Raw genomic sequence first — 20,942 nt, forward strand, 5'->3', positions numbered from 1 at the left:
TGAAGTAACGTTTGACTGATTATTGTAATAGGAAAATGTCACTGTGTTGTGTTTTCCAATAGACCATAGAATGCTGTGTACTACAAACATCCCAGAATTTCTGCACTGAGGATTTCTTGTACTGTATTCTAATGGCCTAAAACAAAACAAATTATGTATAGCTTGGTGTCTCTCAGCTAGACATCTGTATACACTAGACCACTTTATACTGGAAAGAAATGGGGGTGTGCCTTGTTTTCTTCGTTTTCCCAGTTTTCCCAGTTAAAGTCCTGATCTAGCAAAGCACTGAATCCTAAACATTAGTAGTAGCATTGACTTCAATAGGATTACTCGTGTCAAAATTAAACACAAGCTTAAGTTCTTTTTGATCTGCACTTGTCAACAAAAATATCATTTCTTGACTGCATCGCATTACAAGGTCTGGCATTTATTTTGGACTCCAGCCTACCTGCCTTTCATATAACCTTGTCATTATCTTACCAGTGGGCTAGAGCAGGACTCCTGGGTTCTCTCTTGGTTCTATCATTGACCTGTTGTGTGACCTAGTGCAAGTCAGTTAAACTTGCTGCATCCTTATTTAACCTGCCATAAAATGGGCTATAACTCTAGGTATCTACCTCATTGGGGGGCGGGGGTGGCAATCCTGAGGCTGGAACAGATTAATTGACATTTGGAAAGTGCTTTGAGATCTCATCTTTTTCTCTGATTAGTGTTATTGTTCCAACTCCTGAAGCCTTTACTCTGTTTCGTCTCAGTATTGACTCAAGCAAACTCCCACTGAATTCAAATGGAAGTTTGCCAAAGTAAGCAGTGAAGAAAACCCTTAGTCAGGACCTCAGGAAGTACTTTATGATTATCATTACTGCTATTTAAAGAGGAAGTGTGGGTGAGCAGCTCTCTCCTCCAGCAGGATACTGAAAAGATCTGGGTTCTATTCCCAGCTCCTCTAACCTGATGTGTGACCTTTGGCAAGTCCCTTCTTCTCAGTATTGTCTATTTAGACTGTTGGCTTTTTGGGGCACAGAATGTCTATGCAGCACCCAGCACACTAGGGCTCTGATCTCAACAGAGACCTGTAAGTGCTACCACTCTTCAAGTTAATAATTACTATTTGAATTTAATGCCAGAATGTGCATGGCTTTCTACGGAGCGGCAATCAAATATATACTGATGTTATTATTGTTGGGCCTTATAGGTTGCAGAGGTCTGTGCATTTCAGCATGGCCAATGCCAATTGCTCAAATCATGGCTTTAAAATCATGACCTAGATTTAAACACACACACACACATTCTGGGTTCTTTTTATTTGCCTTCTGTTTTTGAGCCTTCGAGCTTGTGTTGCGTTTTCAAGCTTTTCTCTGCAACGACTAGGGCTAGCTATGCCATTTTAAATTATAAAATCAAATTAAAAAAAAATTAAAGCTGGGATTCTGACATATTCACATGAAGTTGAGTCGGGGGGGGGGGGACACCCACCAAATATTACAAAGCTCTCCATGAAACCCAGAGATTTTATTATTTCTAAATCACATCCTGTAGAGAAGGAGGAACGTACAAATACGTTTATGCTTTGCCAAGGCACATTCCTCGGAGCTGCTATGAACAATAAAACGCAGAGGGGGCCATAAAAAAAGATATCAGACGTACCTGATGGAGCTCAGACTATTTCGTATTTTGTCATTCTAACTTTCGAACACAAAATAAATAAATTAAAAGGCAAATTGACAAAGTGCACCGAAGGGAGGGCAGATTGCAATGGATAGCTTTCGAAACACAAAGGGGAGATTATGGCACTATGCAAAATGCATTACTGTGTGCCTTTTGGCCAGCCATACGCTTCATCTTCTTGTATAAATAATGGAAATTTATGGCAATTTCCCCCTCTCTCTGTGCTGTATTTTTTTGAAGGAGGCAGCGGCAAGCCTGCCTCTTTGTACATCCTGGAGAACTCCAGGAATAGATACAGAAGGTGATTCAAAGTTTACTGACCTTCCTACACACAAAAGAACAGGTTTTTCATTGCAACGTGCTGGATCGTTAGAGCTAGATCTTTCTTCCTTTGCATTCTTTCTATTTTCAGTGTACAAAGAAAGAAATAAGAAAAATTCTTTTCCTGGATGTGGAAAACATCTCAGGGTCAATGTCTGGGCTTGTTCTACCAGTGACTTGGTTAAAAGCTACCCCCACCTAAAATAAACAGAAAACACATTTTCAAAAGCTGAGGGAAAGGTGCAAGATTTGGTGCTTGCATTTGCACACACGATTCTGCTATGGCATTTTCCTAGTGTCTAGGAGAACATTTTAAAAGGAAAAGGGGTTTGCCTGTAAACCAGAAAAACATGCATATGCAGGATTTACTTCTGAGATGGATTTCCAGCGTTTAATAAATAATAATAATAGACGTACAAAATGTCTCACCTATGTCCCTTCTTGTTCATTATTAATAGAAACAGACTGAAGCCACAGCTCTTAAATCTGAATCTGGATGTCAAACACAAAGGCCTGCTCTGGGGGATCGATCTAACTTACGCAACTTCAGCTACATGAGTAACGTAACTGAAGTCGACATACTTAGATCTACTTAGCGTGGTGTCTTCACTGTGGTAAGTCGACAGCTGACACACTCCTGTCGACTCTGCCAGCACCTCTCACCCCAGTGGAGTACCGGAGTCGACAGAAGAGCGCTCAGCAGTCGATTTATCGCATCTAGACTAGATGTGATAAATTGATCCCCGCTGGATGAATCACTGCTCATCGATCCAGCGGGAAGTGTAGACAAGCCCTTCAGGCCGTGTGTAGAGTACAGACACTGCATGCCCAGCTAACATAGCTAAACAGGTGGTGAAACATGGCTTAGGGGTGTAGAGTACAGTAACTCCTCACTTAAAGTCATCCCTGTTAATGTTTCATTGTTATGTTGCTGATCAATTAGGGAACATGCTCGTTTAAAGTTGTGCAATGCTCCTTTCTAATGTTGTTCGGCAGCCTCCTGCTTTGTCCACTGCTTGCAGGAAGAGCAGCCCGTTGCAGCTAGCTGGTGGGGGCTTGTAACCAGGGTGGACCGGCAGCCCCCCTATCAGCTTCCTCTATCATCTCCCCGCCCCCTAAGTTCCCTATGCTGCAGCTGCCCAGCAGGCTATCAATCGGCAATTCAGCTGTCCCTCCCCCCACTGCCATATGCTGCTCCTGTCCTCTGCCTTGGAGTTGCTCCCAGAGACTTCTGCTTCCTGTGCAGGGAGAAAGGGCGGGGGGTAATGTCAGGGTGTCCCCTCCCCCCGCTCCTGCACCCCTCTTACACCTTCTCCATATAGAGCAGGGAGGGGACACGGACGGAGAGAGGCAGAGACAGCTTGGGGAGCAGCTGCTGTCTCAACTTCCTGATCCACTTAAAAAGACAATGCACTTAAGAGTTGGTCAGCTTACTTAAAGGGTCAGTGTGCATCTCTCTCTCCCACACACAAGGTGTGTGTCTGTCTCTGTCTGCTATGCTGTCTCACCTCCCTCGTGTTCGTACTGCCTTGTGTGAGAGGCTACATTAACAACAATGTGTTAACCCTTGAGGGCTCAGCCGAGTGCTAGTTCATCATTTAGCAGTAAGGCATTCCCTGGGAAATATCCCACCCTCTTCCACCGTCTAACTTCACCACCTCAACCAAGCTTCACAATCATCATAGCTGTGAACAGTATTAAATTGTTTGTTTAAAACATATACTGTGTGTGTATCTATATAATATATAGTTTTTTGTCTGGTGAAATTTTTTTTCCTGGAACCTAACGCCCCTATTTACATTAATTCTTATGGGGAAACTGGATTCACTTAACATTGTTTCGCTTAAAGATGCATTTTTCAGGAACAAAACTACAACGTTAAGCGAGGAGTTACTGTAGTGTGTTCTACATGCCTGACTCCCCCAGGGTAAGTACTCTACAGGCCCAAGCAGTCCTCACACATCTACACTGCTGTTTTTATCAGTGTCATGTTCCACTGCCTCCCTGCTGGGGAGCTTTACCCACTGCAGCCCCACTGCCAGAGCCTTTCCCTGCTGCTTCCCCACTTCCAGAGCCTTTCATGGTGCTGTGTAGCTACACGTGTAGACCCTGTACTCTACACACGGTCATAAGTGTAGCCCTAGCCTACAGTTCAGAGATCTTTGGGCCTAGGGGTTTGATTTCAACCTATAGCTAGATCCTGTGAATAACTCATAATTTCATCGTGTATAAGGCCAGAAGGGACCATTCGATTATCATGTCTGACCTCCTGTATATCGCAGGCCATTAGATATCACACAGTTACCCCTATATTGAGCCCAATGACTTTAGGTAGAGCAAAGCATTTCAGTCCTCAGGATACTAAACTGGAGTGTGCCATAGGCAGAGAACAGGAGGCGTCAACATGCCACCAATGCTCAATGACCCTTACATGGTAGGGAGTTGCTTAGGTCAGACATGCTCAAATGATGCCAGCAGGTGAACCGCACCCCACCCTGCAGAGAAAGGTGGAAAAAAACAAACCCAAGGCACATGCCAGTCTGACTGGGGGTGAGGAGGGAATTCAGTGTCCTCAGTTTCCACTGAGCTCAATAGAGGCTGAGGGTGTTCAGATTCTCATAGGATGTCCTCAAGGATCTGGCGATTATTGTGGATTGCAAACTGAATATGAGACAAAAATGTGATGCAAAAAAGACTAGTATGATTCTGAGGTGTACTAACAGGAGGGTCATGTGTAAGACACAGGAGATAATTGTCCCACTCTACTCAAGTTCCCAGTGTGACACCATGGCCAAAAGAGCTAATGCGATCCTGGGCTGCATAAACAAGGGAATGTCAAGGAGGAGCAGAGAGGTTATTTGATATCGGTATTTGGAACTGATGGGATGACTGCTGCTGGAATCCCCTGTCCCCTTCTGAGGACCACAATTCAAGAAGGAGAGGGTTCAAAGAAGAGTGATGAGAATGGTTAAAAGATTAGAAAACCTGCCTTAGTGATAGACTCAAGGAGCTCAATCTATTTAGCTTGAAAAAGTAAAGGTTAAGGGGTGACTTGACCACAGTCTGTAAGTACCTACATGGGGAACAAATATTTAATAATGGGCTCTTCAGTGTAGCAGAAAAAGGTGTGAACAAACTGGAAAGAGTCCAGAGGAGAGCAACAAAAATGCTAAAATGTTTAGAACACCTGACCTATGAGGCAAAGTTTAAAAAACTGGGCATATTTAGTCTTGAAAAAAGAAGACTGAGGAAGGACTTGATAACAGTCTTTAAATATATTAAGGGCTCTTATCAAGAGGACGGTGATCAATTGTTCTCCATGTCCACTGAAGGTAGGACAAGTAATGGGCTTAATTTGCAGCTATTAGGAAAAACTTTCTAACTATAAGGATGGTAAAGCTCTGGAATAGGCTACCAAGTAAGACTGTGGAATCCCCACCACTGGAGGTGTTAAAGAACAGGTTGGACAAACACCTGTCAGGGATGGTCCAAGTTTACTTGGCCCCGCCTCAGCTCCAAGGGCTGGACTTAATGAACTCTCGAGGTCCCTTCCAGTCCTACATTTCTATGATACTGTGATTATTTTGCAGGACTGATTTATTAACAGATTGGGCCCCATCGCGGTAAGTGCTGGACAAACATTTCAAGTATTATTATCTCACATAATGTTATCTAAGTTGGAGGTTTTTTGTAATGTGGCCCAACAGATAAGGCAGTGTGCTAGGACTGAGAAGTCCCAGTGCCTGTCTAATGTGACCTTGGACAAGCCACTTTATTTCTCTGTGCTTTCATTTCCTCATCTGTAAAATTAGGGGTGGCGATACTTAGTTCTCCTTTGAGATCTACAGATGAAGAACCCTTTAAAAGGACTCTGTTGTTGCAATTATTTCAATAACTGCACAAAATCTGGAATTTTCATTGTATGGGAAATTCTGAGAGTTTGACATTTAGTTTAGTCCCAAACGGGGATGAAAAGATGAAATCTCAAAATTTGTCAAGAAATGAAATATTCTGGAGGTATTTCCTTTTGACCTTCTTGAAACGTTTCATTTCGATAAGGTCAAAATATTTCATTTTGACTTTTACCATTTCCAGTATTATATTAATAGTAATATAGCATAAACGTCAAAACAGTAAAATCCAAATGAAATGGTCTGATCATTTTCCACTAAAAATTTCATCAAAATCGACACATTCCTGCAAAATGTTTCAATTACATTAACTCAGCATTTTCCCATGGAAAACTGCTCCGTCAGAAAATTTTCTGCCAGCTCCAGGTATCAGGGCTCAACCTGCCAAAGCCAAAATGTGGAATGCACTGTGTGGCAAAGCCCCAAAATGAGGGGGACACCCAAGAAGTGATTCTTGCAAGACTCTGACCACACTGCAGGGCAAATCTCTCTTATGGTAATTTCAGTTTCCGGATTCCTCTTTTCTATGGCCTGTGTTAGGCAAGAGGTCAGTCTAGATGATCACAATGATCCCATGTGAAATCTATTATGTCATTTTTTTTTACCAATAGAAGGGAGATGGCATCGGCAGGGAAGATTTATAACCTCAAAGTTAGCTGTGTGCTGCCCCTTTAAATGAAACTTTAGAGAGGCAAGATCTGAGCATTACAACTAACCCACCTCAGCACCAATAATTACATTAATTTGGATACATATTTTGTCACTGTATTGAGGCTAGGAATTTTAAAAGAACCTAAGGCCTTTTCTATATGGGAAAGTTTAATCTGTAAAAACTAAGGTGTGCATTGGTGATATAGTGAAACCATTGTAAACATTTTATGAAAATTCTTAATTCAGTTTAAGAGTGGCTGATATTAAATCCACTGGGAATAGGTTAAAGTTAAACTGAAATCAACCACTCTTAAACCAGAAGGGTAGTGTCCATGCAGGGGCTGCACCAGTTTTACTCAATCAATTAAAAAGAACAGGAAAATTACACCAGTAAAACTTTCTCATGTAGACAAGGCCGAAGGGAGTTAGGTGCTGAACTGTCATGGACAAGTACAGCCTAAATATTTTTGTCCTCAATTAAGGCCAAGCTTCTCTGCCACTAGCAATTTCTGATTTTGTTTTTTTTATTTTTTTTGAGGCGGAGAGGTCGGAGGGGGTGTCAATAGAGGATCCTGTAGACCTTACACATTGAGCTAGTTCCTCAACTGTTGGAAGTCCGTGTGGCTTCACTGATGCTGATTTATGCTAGCTGAAGAGCTGGGGTAAATTTTCAAAGGCACCTAAAGGACATAGGAGCCTAAATCGTATTTTTAAAAGTGGCTTGGGCACTAAGCCTATGTCTTATCGGTAGTCAGTGAGATGTAAGCTGCTCCTAAGTCACATAGGTGTTTGAAAATTTGACCCTCAGTCACTTAGGCACCTCTGAAAAATTTGCCCTAAGTCCCATTTTCAAAAGTGACTTAGGAGCCTAAGTCATTTAAGGCCAGATTTTTTAAGGCATGTAGGCTCTTAAATATGCAGGTCAGTGCCTAAAAACCTTTAATAAGTGCCTTAGATCTTTTGAAAATTTCACCCCTGGCCTATGAACTCTGCAAGTTTTGCCTACATAAGATATGCAAGATCGGTTCCCAGTTCCACCCACCCCACAAGCTAAAGACATCCTGGAGGGACTTCAGAGAAGAGAAACAAAAGCTGATGAAAGGTCTGCCAAACATGGCCTTGCTAAGAGGGAAGGCTGAGTGAAAGAGTTGGGCATGTTCAGACTAGAGCAAAGATAACAGAGCAGAGACATGATGGCTGACTGCAAATATGCAAACGGTTGCTACAAAGAGGACAGCGACCAATTATTCTCATTAGGAAATGGGGAGAGAGCAAGGAGCGGGGCTTATGATGCAGCAGGGAAAAATTAAGCTAAACATTAGGAGAAAGTTTATCACTCTAAGAACAGTTAGGACAATGGAACAGGCTGCCAAGAGCGGCTGGGGGGTTGCTTTTACTGGAGATGCTCGCGGCTAGAGACCCATTTGTTGAGGATGGCTTAGGAATAATGAAGTGATTCCTGTCATGATGGGATAAGCTGATCACTAAGGGGTCTTTTTCAACCCAAAATGGCTCAGCAGTTCTTGGTTCATGACTAAGAACTACTTGCATGACTAAAGACTACAGGAGAGGTAGTGTGGCCTATGGGATAGGGGCACTGAGGTTTGATTCCTAGTTCTGCCTCTCGTATGACTTTGAGCAAATCAGTTCTTGTCTCCATTCCCCTTCTCTTGTCTATTTAAACTACACTCTTCCGAGCTGGGACTGTCTCTTATTAGGTATCCGACTGTCTCTTTGTTCCGTGTTCGTACAGGACTTCACATGCTGGGGTCCTGGCCCAGGACTGAGGCGCCTAAGTTCTACTGTAATTCACCTAATAAATACTCCTAGGCTATTTAGTATGCCCAGTGGTCTGTGATGGGATGTTAGATGGGGTGGGATCTAAGTTACTACAGAGAATTCTTTCCTGGGTGCTGGCTGGTGAGTCTTGCTCACATGCTCAGGGTTTAGCTGATCGCCATATTTGGGGTCGGGAAGGAATTTTCCTCCAGGGCAGATTGGCAGAGGCCCTGGAGGTTTTTCGTCTTCCTCTGCAGCATGGGGCACGGGTCACCTGCTGGAGGATTCTCTGCAGCTTGAGGTCTTCGAACCACAATTTGAGGACTTCAATAACTCAGACATAGGTTAGGGGTTTGTTACAGGAGTGGGTGGGTGAGATTCTGTGGCCTGCATTGTGCAGGAGGTCAGACTAGATAATCATAATGGTCCCTTCTGACCTTAAAGTCTATGAGTCTGTTTAACAGTATCTAGCACAATGAGGTCCTGCTCCATGACTGGGGCTCCTATGCTACCATAGTACCCCTAATAAATAAAGTACAGCACCTAGAGGAGTGTGTTTCTGGTCCATGACTGCAATACAAATAAATAAGAATAGAGGGGCCCTGATCTTAGCTGGGGAGTCTAGCTGTTATCACAGAATGTATTAGGGTTGGAAGAGACCTCCGGAGGTCATCTGGTCCAATCTCCTGCTCAAAGCAGGACGAACACCAACTACATCATCCCATGTTACTGTAATACATGCACAAGGAGATCCTACTACTTTCCCTGCTGAAGAACTGAGGTTTGCAATGATGGGGTCTATGGTTTTCCATGCAGCTGGGCAGAGATAGAAATCAGACATAGACCCAAGCCCCACCCAAATTCAAACTTCTCCAGTAATGACTTCCACAATTCTGTTTCAGTACAATCTCTATTGCTAACGACAGGTTTGCACTGAGAGTACGTTGTGGCCATTTAGATTGTCTGATACAGCACCAGGAAGGATTGGGACTTTCAGGGACAACTGGGGCTGATCAACATTTTTTCAACTAAACAGATTTTTAATTTAAAAAAAAACAGAGTCTTGACTAAATTAATTTTTTGGGGAAAAGTGTTTGCTTTCTGCAGGAAGTTTTTGTTTCTCATCCAAAACATGAATACCCCAAAACTGAAATATTTCAATTTGGAAGTGCCTTGTGGAAAATGTTGTTTGATTGCCTCAGGACCCCATTTTCCTCTGTGAGCGGGTTCCTGCCCAGACTATGGCTCTCCTGAATCACCACCAGGGTCTCCCATGATGCATTGCTTCCCCTTTCCCAGAGGGGAGACTATGGTGTATCATGGGAGTTGTAGTCTGACTAGGGAACTTGGCCCTGAGAAGAGAATGAGACACTATTTCAGAACTGAAAGATTTCAATTTTCAGCCTAAATATTTTGGCATTTGAAGTTCTGCTGAAAATCAAAATTTTCTGCAGGAAAATAAAATGTAGTAACCAGTTCTACCCACAATAATCTTAGACTTTATATAGGGAGGCAGTGTTTCCTAGCAGATAGAGTGCTGGGCTAGGGCTCAGAAAACACAGATTCTGTTCCTGTCTCTGCCACTGGCCTGGTGGGTGACCTTGGGCAAGTCACTTTCCCTCTCTGTGCCTCAGTTTCCCTATATGTAAAATGGGAACAATGATACTGACCTCCTTTATGAAGCACTTTGAGAGCTAATGATGCAAAGTGCTGTCTAAGAGGCAGCTATTATTATTATTAGGGAGTCCTTTAAAACGCTACAGAGAGGAGCTGAACTCTGGTACATTACAGTGAATGTGCATAGAACAAAACTCGATTTCCAGGAGTAGAATAAAAGTCTCCAAATCTTCTCAAGGCATTTGTAATATGTCCATTTCCATCCCGGTCACAGCAACACCTCTGCTCTGAGGGAAGGGCTTTTTCCTGAGACGGGCAAGACTTTGCTATAAGACATTTCCACTTTAGCTTGCTGTTATTTTCTTCTCACTCTGAACTACTAGCACACCCCAGTGACCGTGAAACAGACAACCAGCTGGCTCGAGGCTCATAATATGGGAAACAAAGCAGTTAAGGGCTGGGAAGAAAGTGCTTGCAGAGGGGACTGTAACCAATCTAGACCAACGTGAGAATGGTACCTCTAGCTAACACACAGTTCCTAATGAAGACAGGAAGTGCTAACAACATGAGCGGGAGTAAAGCTGAGATGACAATACAGCATGCCAATTGGTGACGTTTCTTGCTCTAATCGCCCTCATAAAATGTATTTAAGCAACCAGGCTGAGACTTTCTGATGTTTTATTTATTTATTATTGTTTCTGGCCTTATAACTCTTCTCTTAAAAAGGCCAGTCTCGTGTGAATGAATCATACGCAGAGACAGGGAAAGGGGCTGCGGTGGGATCGTTGCATTAATTCATGCCTCAGTCGGGTGTTGTGCTGAAAGTTTCAAGTTGGACTCTAACTGTGCCACCAAAGGAGAGCAGCTGGGTTTTCAAAGGTGCTAGGAGAGGTAGGGGCACCAATCTAAGCCTATTTAAAATTTCCAGTTGTTTGATTTGTTCACTCTGCTTCTGTGTATTACCCCTTGCTCCGCCCTGTGTCTCTCTTATCCATTTAGATAAGGGGCAGGAATAGGGTGACCAGATGCCCCGATTTTATAGGGAAAGTCCCGATTTTGGAGCCTTTTTCTTATATAGGCTCCTATTACCCCCCACCTCCTGTCCCGATTTTTCACATTTGATGTCTGGTCACCCTAGGCAGGAACTGTCTATTGCTCCATTCAGTGCCTAGCACAGTGGTTAGTCCTTAGGCACTAATGCAGTAAACACGATTAATAACCTTTCTAGTTGAGCTGCAAGTTATTATTTATACAAATGACTGATTTTCTTTCTTCCTCTCTGAACACGTAAAACACATTGACATAGAATGATATACAATACAAAAACCCCACGACAAACCCTACGTTAAAAGAGCATCATTTTGATTGCAAAGTCAAGGGCTCCAAAGTTAGTAAATGCAAATTCTGTGAGATAAAGAAAAGGCTCTTCTGTAACCTGAGGGTTTCGCCTCTGGGAATTTCAAAGCCCTGCTGCAAACCATGGACAGATCCTAGCTGAGCTTCTCCGTTATGCAACCTAAATATAGGGGTTGCTATCAGCTTCCCTTGTAACGGTATAACTGCAAGGTGGAAGGATGGATACACCTCTCCCTCCCTACAGCAGTCCTATAACTCATATTTAATTAGACCCAGAGCATGTTGTCTTTGTATTCGTGGTACCTATCCGTGGTAAGGAAAACCTGGACAACATGGAAGTGATGCTGGTGGGAGAACCCATCTAGAGGAGATGGTGGGTGTAATGTTTGCTCCTTGTAGGCAGGATGTAGTACCTTTTTCTCTTTGCGCAAGAATATGGAAAAAGCCATGTTGTTTCGGAATAAGCTTTGCTAAATATATACAAACGTGTACGTATTTTACATGTTACCTAGCTACTGTTGTGTGGTTGCCGTGATTGGGATCTGGTGGCTTCTAAAACACAGTGAGCACCTCTTGAGGGCTCACAAATTATCTAAAGGATAATATTCTATTATTACACACTACAGATGGCTCATCCATCTATCTATTGACCTGTACCACATCGCTATGGTGTTTCTAAGGTGCCTATCACTTTGGCATTTGTCTTTCGTTTTCTCCCCCTGCAGATTTTGGCAGATTCTTGTCATCCTGGCTTACAAAATTATAGGCTAGATGGTGGTGAACTCTCTGGCCTGTGTTATGCAGGAGAGTCAGGCTGGATGATCATAATGATCTCTTCTGCCTCCCTCCTGGATCAACAGCCTAGCAAATTTGGAGCCTTTTAATTCAGTCATTTCTAGGGGGTTGTTCATGTAAGGTGAAAGACTATTTTGTTGCACAATCCTGGAGCTCAGAAATATCTGAGTAAATTCCCTCAAACTTCCATAATAATTTGCCTCTGGGTTGCGCTGACCCCTGGGAAATTTCCGCCCAAAGGGAAAATGTGTTTCCTCCAGGATGTGAGCATGTGGAAACAGAGGCTTGTGCTGCAAGTATCACCCAAACGAGAGCAGAGTTTGCTACCATGAAAGCTAGAGACCACACAGCAAGCTCTGCCATCCGCTTGCTTGTGTGTGGGTATGCTTTAAGCTTGGGTCAGTGTTAGCCTGAACCTTTCGGTCTTCACATGCACCAGTACCAATGGAGCACAGAGCAGGTGCAATAGGCCACCAAAGAGTGCAGCCTGGTTGTCATTGACACTATCAGCACTTGATGTCATTCCAGCAGTGACTCATAGACTTTAAGGTCAAAAGGGACCATTATGATCATCTAGTCAGACCTCCTGCACAATGCAGGCCACAGAATCTCACCCACCCACTCCTGTAACAAACCCCTAACCTATGTCTGAGTTATTGAAGTCCTCATATTGTGGTTTGAAGACTTCAAGTTGCAGATAATCCTCCAGCAAGTGACCCTTGCCCCATGCTGCAGTGGAAGGCAAAAAACCTCCAGGGCCTCTGCCAATCTGCCCTGGAGGAAAATTCCTTCCTGACCCCAAATATGGTGATCAGCTAAACCCTGAGCATGTGGGCAAGACTCACCAAACAGCACGCAGGAAAGAATTCTGTGTAGTAACTCAGATCCCACCCCATCTAACATCCCATCAGTGCACGTGGATATGACGCCCACACTCACTGGAAGGCCCCTGCCCATGGCCAAAGTGGCGCAAAGTTCTCCTCAGTTCTATAAAGGTTCTTAGTCTATAGGAAGATAGGACTGGAAGGGACCACCTGGGTCATTGAGTCCAGTCCCCATTACCAGAGACAACCCTGTCTTAGGACCCCACTCATAAACTTATCAAGCTCCATCTTAAAACTAGTTAGGTTGTTTGCCTCCCATGACTCCGACGGGGAGGCTGTTCCAGCATCTCCCTCCTCTGATGATTAGAAACCTTCTCATTTCTAGCCTAAATATACCTCTGGCCAATTTATTCCCATTTGTTCTGGTGCTAGTGCTGTGCTTCAAGAGAGCTTCTTGATCCCTGGCGTTTACTCCTCTGATGTATTTGTAGGTAGCAATGACATCTGCTCACACTCCTTTTTATTTTTATTTATTTATGTATTTTGCTGGGAAAACAAAGCCCAGTTCTTTTAGTCTCCTCTTGTAAGATTAGCTCTCCATTCCCCTAGCAGCCCTTCGTTGCACCTGTCCCGACTCCCAGGCTGAGTTCATCTTTCTTGAACATGGTTGACTGGAATTGCACATGGTATTCCAGATGAGGTCTTACGAGATGAGGCCTTGTAGAAGGGCATTAATACCTCCCTAGCTCTATTGGAAATACCTCACAAAGTACACTCTGGGATAACACAGCTCAGTGGTTTGAGCACTGGCCTACTATAAACCCAACGTTGTAAGTTCAATTTTTGAGGGAGCCATTTAAGGAACTGGGGTAAAAAACCATCTGGGGACTGGTACTGCTTTGAGCAGGGGGTTGGACTAGATGACTTCCTAAGGTCCCTACCAACCCTGATATTCTTTGATTGTTTCTAACATTTGCCTTTTATTTATTTTATTTTTAAAACAGCCAAATCCCATTGGTGGCTCACGGTCACCTTGTGATCTTGCTCTTAGGCTATTTAACATTTTCAGTAATGACCTGGAATAAAATAGAAAATCATCCCTGGCAAAGGTGGCAGATGACACAAAAATTGGGGGAGTGGTAAATAACAAAGAGGACAGGTCACTGAGACAGAGCGATCTGGATCCCTTGGTAAGCTGGGGAAAAGCAACCAATATGCGTTTTAATATGGCTAAATGTAAATGACAACATCTGGGAAAAAAGAATGTAAGTCACATTCGTATGCTGGGGGACTCTATTCTGGGAAACAATGGCTCTGAAAAAGGTTTGAGGGCTGTGGCAGATAATCAGCTGAACATGAGCTCCTAGTGTGATGCTGTGGCCAAAAGTGCTAATGCAATCTGTGGTGCAATCAGGGGAATCAGATAGGGGCAGGTGGTTATTTTACCTCTATATTTGGGACTGGTACGACTGCTACTGTAATCCTGTGTCCAGTTCTGGTGTACACAATTCAAGAAAGATGTTGATAAATTGGAGAAAGAATTCAAAGAAGAGCCACAAGAATAATTAAAGGATTAGACAACATGCCTCACAGGGAGAGACTCAAGGAGCTCAAACTATTTAGCTTAACAAAGAGAAGGTTAAGATGAGACTTGATTACAGTCCATAAGTAGCTACATGAGAAACAAATATTTATTAATGAGCTCATCAATCTAGCAGAGGAGGGTATAACACCACCCAGTGGCTGGAATTTGAAGCTAGACAAATTCCAGCCGGAAATAAGGCATGAAGTTTAAACAAACAGTGAGAGTAATTAACCTTTGGATCAAAATCAAGATTGGATGTTTTTCTGAAAGATCTGCTCTAGGAAGTTTTTGGGGGAAACTCTATGGCCTGTGCCACACAGGAAATCAGACACGGTGATCACAATGGTCCCTTCTGGCCTTGGAATCTATGAATTTATGACTGATCATGCCATGCTCAGCACCACAGTGTCTGAGCACCCCATGGCCTTAGTGTAAATGGAAGTCAGTTTTACAAACACCTTGCACTCGTGTAAACGGTGAGACATGGTGCAGGGCTATGCCAGATCAGGGCCTATCCCTCTGTCCACCCAGGTTCTCAGATTGGCATCCATTGCTGTTGCATCTGAGAATCTTTATCCATCCATTCATCCCCCTACTTATGCCTGTATCTCACACGTGTGATATACATAACGGGGGGGGGGGGTCTATAAATAACCTATATTTTGTGTGTTTACACAAACAGAGAGAGACTCGCACAATTTTTGTCTCCCTGTGCTAACTGTAAGCTGTGTCTATCCTTCCCATTCTATGCTGCCTCTTATATTGAAGTGGGAAGCTCAATTTACAGCAAAAATTGCATTTAGGGGAAATGACAGAAATCCTGAGTGATTCTGGGGACTTTTAGTAAGACCAATTTTTTTCAGTGCAGACTCATTTACCCAATGAGGGGGAAAAAATGAAGAGAACCTTGTCAGTTCCTCATTGCATTTTCCACCAGCCTCTTCTGACACCTCCATGCGCCAACTAGACAATCAGAACATCATGTTGGACATTGCACATCTTCCTTCTTCCAATCCATTGGGGGACTGAAGACTTCTTCATGTTCCTCATTCTTCTTTCCGGCAGATCTCAAATCGAATTGTGCTATATACTTGGAGTTGTGGAGGCACCTTAATCAAAATTGAAGATGACATAAAAAACGATGGTTGAGGCACAAAATTTGTATGTGTGTGCGCATGTGTATGTGTCGCGTTATGAATCATACCATGCAATGCTCTCTTTAAACTTTTGGACTGTGGCTTTTAAAGTTCTTCGTGTGAGACTCAACAGCCCCTTCTACTATTCCATGCACTATTCCATGCACAATCACTCTTTCTCTGATGCCTCACCTATGCTCCTGTAAAAATCGGCAACACCATCACATGATCCTCCTTCAAGTCCCTCTATAAAACTCTCCTCCGCAGTGATGCATATAAAAACCTCACAGTAAGGGTAGGCAGCTGGTGTGCTGCAACCACTATCTATTGTGCTGACCTTAATACCTTGGGATCCCCCTAAGTCTGATGTATCCACGTGTTATTCCCCATCTTACCCTGGGCTTGTCTACAAAGGGGAAACTGCCCAAAATGGCTGTTCTGGAATAGCTGTCCATGTGAACCCTCTCTTTTGGAATGAAAGTGACTTTTATTCTGAAAGAGAGAGTCCACTGGGAGAGGTATCCTGGAATAGATTTTCCACGGTATCCTATTGCAGTCAATTTTCCCCCCAAAAACAAGCTGTTAGGCCCCAATCCTGCAAACATTTCGGCTATGTCTACACAAGGAGGCCTTTACTGGGCTAGGAATACCAGCATACGATACAGGCAAAGTTCTCCTAGTGGGGACGCAGCTATAACCAACAAGGCTGTGTTTTGTACACTGTAGTAAAACCGCCCACCATGAGTGTAACAAGGTCTACCAGAAAAGGCAAGCTTCATGAGGGGATTCTTTTGGCACCGTTATTGCTCTGGGGCCACTCCTCTTCATGCCCCTGACTTACAGAGCTATGTCAGCAGAAGTCTGTAGTGTAGATCCGGCCTGCACTGCCATGAGTAACCCCATTACAACTACAGCACTCATGGTAGTAAGTTAAATACTTGTGAAAGGCCTGGTCTATGCTGCAGAAGTTGTACCAGTATAACAGCATACGAGAGTGGTGTAATTTTTTATGGGTATAGTTATACAGATATAAGCCCTTGTGTAGATGCAGTTAGAATCATAGAAGATCAGAGTTGGAAGAGACCTCAGGAGGTCATCTAGTCCAACCCCCTGCTCAAAGCAGGACCGACACCCACTAAATCATCCCAGCCAGGGCTTTGTCAAGCCGGGCCTTAAAAACCTCTAAAGATGGAGATTCCACTACCTCCCTAGGTAACCCATTTATCTCAGTATAAAGATGCCTTATACCATGGTAGCTTATTTTGCCTCCCAAAACAGAATATAGCTTATTCTGTCCACATTAGGAGGGGACGTGGTCTCTTTAACTCTACAAGCAGCCAAACTTTTACCTTATATCTGCAAACACTTAGGCTTGGGTTATGTCTACACTATGAGTGCTGCTGCAGTTGTGGCCCTGTAGTGCCATAGCGTAGATGCTTCCTACTGTGACGGAATAGGTTTTTCCATCAATGCAGGGAATCCACTTCCCCGAGAGGTGGTAGCTTGCTCAGTGGGAGAATTCTTCCATTGACCTCGCAGCACTTATGTCAGGGGTTAGGTCAGTTTACCAACAGCGCTCAGGGGCGTGAATGTTTTTTTACACCCCAGAGCGACGTAGCTAGGACAATCTAAATTTTAAGCGTTGGTCTACACTTCAAACTTACACTGGTGTCATGTACATTGGTCAGGTGTGTGGAAAAAAAAAACACAAGACTCCCAGTGACATAGATATGCCAGCAAACCATCAGTATTAGGCTTCTGTTGATATAGCTAATGTCATTCAGGGTGGCAGCGTGGGAAGAAAACCCTTTTTCTGTTGGTGTACATGGAGGGCTACACTGGTATAAGCTCTGTAGTGTAGATAGCCTTATCCTCATGCTTAACTTCACTGCCATAGGTAGCCCCATTGAAAGAACCAGCCACAGTTAAGCACATGTTTGTAGGTTTGGGATTTTAGATTGCAAACTCTTTGGGGGAGGAGCCATCTTTTTTGTCAACTGTTTGTACAGCACCTGGCACAATGGGGTCCTGATTTTTAAAATGACTTATTAATGAAAACAGGAAAGCTCATTAGAATCAGGAATGGAGGGGAAAAACACCCACCACACATTTTTACTTTAAAAACAAAGCAGAATCCTACACATCACGCATCATGCACTCTCCCTCAACCCTCCTCTGCAGGGCCTTGACAAGTAACTGTTTTGCCTTGTAAATATTATCTTATATTGCAAAACATCAGTTGTCTATGTTAATCCATTATGGTTTCTTCCCTTCCCCCTCAATCATCACCCAACCCCATATAAAATATTGAGCTTAATATTAAAAAGTATGGTGGCGGCTTATACAAACATTGCTACATGCGCTCTGTGTTCACGAGGGAAAGGCCCTTTTCCTCTAAGTTTCAGGAGAGATGGCGATTTTAAGCTTCTATTCATTTGGCTGCAAGTTTATATTTCATTGCAAAACTGCCCTTGTTTCTGTGGAAGCCAAGGACAATAGCGAACACACTCAGCTTCTTAACGTCTGCCATCTTTAATATGTAATTGGCCAGGGATTAAGATTGCAAAGGAAGGTCTCATTGAAAGTATTTGATAAAGATATTTCTGTCTTTCACAATACACCCCCCACCCCCTGCCATCCCATGTCTTTAGTTAAAGACAAACACAAACCTTGAATGTGGCTGCTCTTGGGATTATTAGAAATGTAAATATTTGGAATTCTCCTAAGAGTTTATGTTGATTGTGGACACTGGAAACTTGCTATTTCACTTTTCCTACACACATGCGCACACACACACGCCCACGCAATGAACATACACTGTTTGTTTGCATTCAAGAAGGGTGGAGGCTGGAATTCAGGTTTCACTGAGCTTGCTAAACTCACAGCGGCCCTAAAATTTGATCACGATGAGCCACTGCACAGGTATACGGCAGATGTGGCTTGTCTCCTAATATAAAGTCCTCTCCTTGAAGAAATGAATGCTCCTACCTATTTGGATTGGCTGTGTCCAAAAGAACATGGAGACCACATGTGAAATAGAGCAGGTGCATCGGCATGGAGTAGGCCTGGCTGAGTAACTTCTCTGATTCAATTAATACAGCCCTAGAGTGCTTCAGACAGAAGCCCATATAAACTCTTGTTTTATTCACGTATACAAAGCCTCTTCCCCCCTCCCCTTCCCTTTCTTGTGCAAGCTTTCCTAGGAGCCATCTGCATCCAGATTTCAGTTGACAAACAAGGGGAGAGTGCTGCTGAATGAATCAAAGGGACAGGACCTTGTAAATATTAATCAAGATGCTTTTTTTCTCTGTTTGGCTCTGCAGGAAGTAAGCAGATGGGGAATGGGACGGCCCTTTTACCCAGATGAAGAGTGGGGATAACCTCCTCCTAATGAATTCCACCAGCAGAACATTTTTACATAAAATCAATAGCTGGGTACGAGGTTTAAATATTTATTAGACCTTCAAGTGGTCAAAAAATGTCTAAAAGTGGAGGAAATGCACCCAAGTCTTTGCTAGTTTTGTGCAAATGTCCCAGATCTTGTGTAATGAAAGGGGGGTGGCTTAAAGATGGGACAAGGGGCCTTGGAGATTGAGAAAGAAGAATGAATGGAAGGATTGCATTCCATAATTAACAGTTGGAAATAAATTGGCTCACTTAAATTCTACTCAAGTTTCTAGTCATTCAGGTGTTTCACCAATTCACTGATGTCTTGTGTGGTTCTTTCCAACAGATAGTTTTGTAATAAATCATTACACACAGATTTTTCCACTGGGGGAAAAAGTGCATTTCATTTTGCACTCTGCCTTTGGTAAAAAAAAAAAAAAACCAAGAAAAAAAAAACCCAAACCCTGTTTTAGAGAATGGTTTCTTCAGAGAATTTTCTTCTCCATAACTAATAAGAAAGGCATGACATTTTAAGAAAAAGTCTTATCTGTTAATTTAATATTAACAAAGTGAAATGAATTATTTTAATGCCAATTAACTTGTAGCTGTCCCTTATTAATAGTAATTCAGATTAATATTTCTTGGAAGCAGGAACACTGGGCTCAGTGTTAGGTGCTTGGAATATCAACTGGAGAAGAAAATGCCACTTTGAGTCATGAATTGAGCTCTTTCCTTTTTTTCCTTCTTCATCTGGGCCCTTGTTTTTTCAGTCAAAACTGAAAAAGTATATCTTTTTAATGGGTGACTGTCTCTACAGATTGCTAACTTAAAAAGACAAGAGGATCATATTAAAAAGGCTTAAAAACTATCCCATAAAAATTAGATTTCATGATTTCTCCAAAGCCTCCAGTTTCGGGGTCATTATATTGAGATATAGATAGATAACCACCTTTAGAAGACTGCTAACAATCAAAAAGTGTAACATATTCTCTACATGCCTAGTATCTTCTTATTTCAATTAAGATAGGTCAATAGATCAAAATATAATTAAATTAAAACTATTCTGCAGGATCCACCTTCCTATAAGGTCTGGCTGATGAAGCCAGAGTATAATTAATAATAAATTTTCTTACCCACTTATTCTTCCAAAGGAGACTTAGCTTGGGAGAGAGGAAAGAACACCCAGACTAAATGTTATTGCTGGAGAAGATGAAGGGGGGGAATTAACCAAGGTAGTTGACCATGGCTTTAAGAGAAAGAAAAGACATTGAAAGACATAGACATAGATTGAAAAGTTGCCTTATAGGTATCAGTAAAATCACTTTGGGATTTCTATTAACTAGTGTCCACCTGATCTATGCAGAAAGTTTGTTGCGTTTCATTGCTAAACTCTCTATCACACACACACAAGCATGTTCATCCATTTTCATTGCAAAATTAATTTCAAACTTCATCGGCTAAATGAAGATGAAACGGCGTATTATGGTTGGATACAGGAGAAGGGGAGGGGGAAGAAGAGGAGGGAGGGATGCTCTATTTAAAAAAAAAAAAAACAACAAACCCACAGGAAGAAGATGCATGCAAGCGAATTTGGGAGTATGAGAATAAAAAGGATTTACCTTGAGCATCCCAGCAGATATTCCAGGAGGGTCTGGTGGGGTGGGCTGGGGTTGGGGGGAGGGATGAAGTCATGTCCATTTCTCGCAGCCCAGAGAGAGATCTGCTGTAGAAACTGTTTCCTATCATCCCTCTTGTGTGTTTGCCCAGAGAGAGACTGAAAGTTACAAATTGCTGCCATTAACTCATCAAACAGTACCTCTCCCAGTGAACCTTGGCCATTGGCCAAGAGCCGGCCACGTGATCCCTCCTGCCAATGGATCGAATTTCAGCTGGCTTTTCCTCGGGCTCCTGG

The 20,942-nt window shown here is 42.9% G+C and overlaps 1 long non-coding RNA gene across 1 annotated transcript; it reads right to left on the bottom strand.

The window, feature by feature from the left end:
* Positions 1-1,436: 1,436 nt before the first annotated feature.
* On the bottom strand, positions 1,437-20,815 carry LOC116828462 (uncharacterized). Its single transcript, XR_004374535.2, has 3 exons — positions 20,650-20,815; positions 15,414-15,616; positions 1,437-2,070 (listed from the first exon to the last, which is right to left on the bottom strand). It is a non-coding gene; the product is annotated as an uncharacterized LOC116828462 (long non-coding RNA).
* Between the last annotated feature and the right edge of the window lie 127 nt (positions 20,816-20,942).

This window comes from Chelonoidis abingdonii, chromosome 26, assembly GCF_003597395.2.
Source record: "Chelonoidis abingdonii isolate Lonesome George chromosome 26, CheloAbing_2.0, whole genome shotgun sequence".
Taxonomy (NCBI): domain Eukaryota; kingdom Metazoa; phylum Chordata; order Testudines; family Testudinidae; genus Chelonoidis; species Chelonoidis abingdonii.